At 39.3% G+C, this 2,704-nt stretch overlaps 1 long non-coding RNA gene across 2 annotated transcripts in view; it reads right to left on the reverse strand.

The window, feature by feature from the left end:
• The window catches only part of LOC128248689 (uncharacterized), a 38,309-nt gene that overhangs the window by 4,019 nt on the left and 31,586 nt on the right, over positions 1 to 2,704 (reverse strand). For both annotated transcript variants that reach the window (XR_008264846.1, XR_008264845.1), the window contains exon 2: positions 1,541 to 1,751. This is a non-coding gene — a long non-coding RNA (uncharacterized LOC128248689). The remainder of the gene's footprint in view (positions 1 to 1,540; positions 1,752 to 2,704) is intronic.

Consider the following 2,704-nt stretch of genomic DNA (forward strand, 5'->3'; position numbering starts at 1 on the left):
CGCGCGCACACACACACACACACACACACGCACACACACGCACACACACGCACAGACACACACACACGCACAGACACACACACACGCACGCACATATCAGCATCCTGCTTAATTTAATGAGTCCAAAACACAAAAAAACATAGCCTTCGTCATCAGGATTCGCTATGCGAAATATAATTCAAGGGAGATAACTAAATAGCTTCCTACAGTGTTTAAGTTATCTCCCTTGCTTGCAAGTGTTTTCCCCACTAAATTTATACCGTAACTCCTATGAGTCATATCTGAACTAAACACTGCTTCAGACGAATTACATATTTAAACGAAACTTACCTGACATTGAAAAAATTTACAATTCTAGTTTCGATCGGTGAGTTGGTAATAAAATACACTGAGTTTCCAAATAACGGTGCAAGGTTTAACCTTCAAGTTTATTTTCAATAATGAAGGTTTGATGTAAAATAATATTAATCCTTTCCATTATAGGCATAAGGCCTGACATTTGGGGGTAGGGGGCGAGTCAATTACATCTGGTACTTGTTTAATCGACATCGAAAGAATAAAAAGAAAAGTAGACATCTGCGGAATTTGAACTCACAACGTAGCGGCAGACGAAATACCGCTAAGCATTTCGCCCGGCGTGCTAACGACTCTGCCAACTCGCTGCCTTCGACAGCAACAACAACAACAACAACAACAACAACAACAATAATAATGATAATAATAATAATAATGGATTCAAATTTTGCCACAAGGGCAGCAATTTGGGGAAAAGGGTTATGTCGATTACATGGACCCCAATGTACATCTGGCACTTATTTTATCTTATCGACCCCGAAAGGATGAAAGTCGACTGCGGCGTAATTTGAACTAGGAACGTAGCTACAGGCGAAATACCACTAAGCACTTCGTCCAGCGTGCAAATGATTCTGCCTATAGTAGTAGTAGTAGTAGTAGTAGTAGTAGTAATAATAATACTTGTATCCAACTTTAGACCAGTAACGTCCCTTCCGCTAATGTGGAAACTAATGTCAGGTACTTTGGCCGGTGAACTATATAGATACTTAGAGAAAGGTTGGCTGCTACCCATTGTACAGAAAGAGTGAAAGGGTGCCGAAAGAGGAGCCGGAAACGAAAGAATCAGCTCTTAATTAATAATCTAATTATCAGGAACTGCAAGACATACAAACCTGAGCATGGCATGGATTGACTATCGCAAAGCATGCGATGTGATACCACACTCCGGAGTAATAAGAACAATAGAAATGTATGGAGTAGCAGAAAATATGAGAAGCCTCAAATGGAATAGCATGAAATGCCGGAGAACGGAATTGACAGCAGGGAAGCAAGTATTAGGAGTGATGAAAATCAAGAGCGGGATCTTCTAGGGGGACAGTATGTCAACTGGGAATGCATACAATGAGTTTCTCTGTCCTAGGTGTACGGAAAACACTCGGCAAGAAATGGAAGAAAATTTGAAGAAAAAAAACATAATAATAATAATAATAATAATAATAATAATAATAATAATAATAATAATTACCAGTAATATTGAGAGAGTGTTGGCATCAGTTATACGCTGTCCTTCCTAAAAAGAAGTGTATCTTTCCGTCTTCGAAAAAACTCGTCATTGCCATAGAAACCATTATGAATTGCTGTGACGATGAAGTCCCTTGACGTAAAAGGTATTGTGGTATTGCTTGTGTCGATTTTACGGAGTTCAAATCCCGTCGGTTCCAACTTCTTTTATCCATCTGAAGACAAAGAAAAAAACACAACAGTGATGTAAAGTAGCCATTTTTCGGTTTTGCTTTTGTTTGTTTTTTGTTATTTTTATTGCAGGAGAGCGGTTAATACTTTCCCCAACACAGAAAAATTTGCTCGTCTCAATAAATTAAGTGTGTGTGTGTGTGTGTGATGTTTTGCAAACAACTTGAAGATGCAAGTGCTACCAGTTGGAAGCTCCACCTTCTATTCTCGTTATATACCATTTGGAAGCTTTCGACTTTCGTTATATACCATTTGGAAGCTTTCGCCTTTCGTTATATACCAATTGGAAGCTCTCGCCTTTGAATGTTCGCAGTTTAAGTTTCGTCGGTGACAGTCTTTTCTCTTTTACAACCTTCCATAAAATACAACACCGTCTGATGAAATATCTTACAGTTTTGTATCACATCCATTGAAGCTCTGGGTAATCTCGGGTGCTGGTCTCAAATATTGTCAAAGAACAAGCTTCAATTTTTAATCACAACGATCCGTCACCAAGTGATATTTTCTGTACAATGAATAGCAGAATATAACGACAGTTCCTGTATAAAGTTGGTTCGAATCTGGAACACATTTGGTTTAGAGTCTATAAAACGGAGAATTTTGTGCTGAGAAGTTCATGTCTTATCCATACATCCATCACTAGTTCTGCGTTGAGTAGCTTGGAATGAAATGTTCCACACTTAACACCCGGCTTGCATCATAAGTAAGAGAGAGAAAGAGTGGAAGAGGGAGTGAGGCACACAGAGAGAGAGAGTAAAGAAGTAGCCATCGCTCGGAAGCGAAACATCAAACTGTCTGAGACTTAGCGAAGTGATTTGGCGGGGCTACGTGGAAGTTGATATCTGATACAAGAATGGATGATTGGCTTCGTGAATGAATGAAAGAATGAAAGGAAGGAAGGAAGGAAGGAAGGAAGGAAGGAAGGAAGGAAGGAAGG

The sequence above is a fragment of the Octopus bimaculoides genome, chromosome 9 (assembly GCF_001194135.2).
Source record: "Octopus bimaculoides isolate UCB-OBI-ISO-001 chromosome 9, ASM119413v2, whole genome shotgun sequence".
In the NCBI taxonomy this organism is placed as follows: domain Eukaryota; kingdom Metazoa; phylum Mollusca; class Cephalopoda; order Octopoda; family Octopodidae; genus Octopus; species Octopus bimaculoides.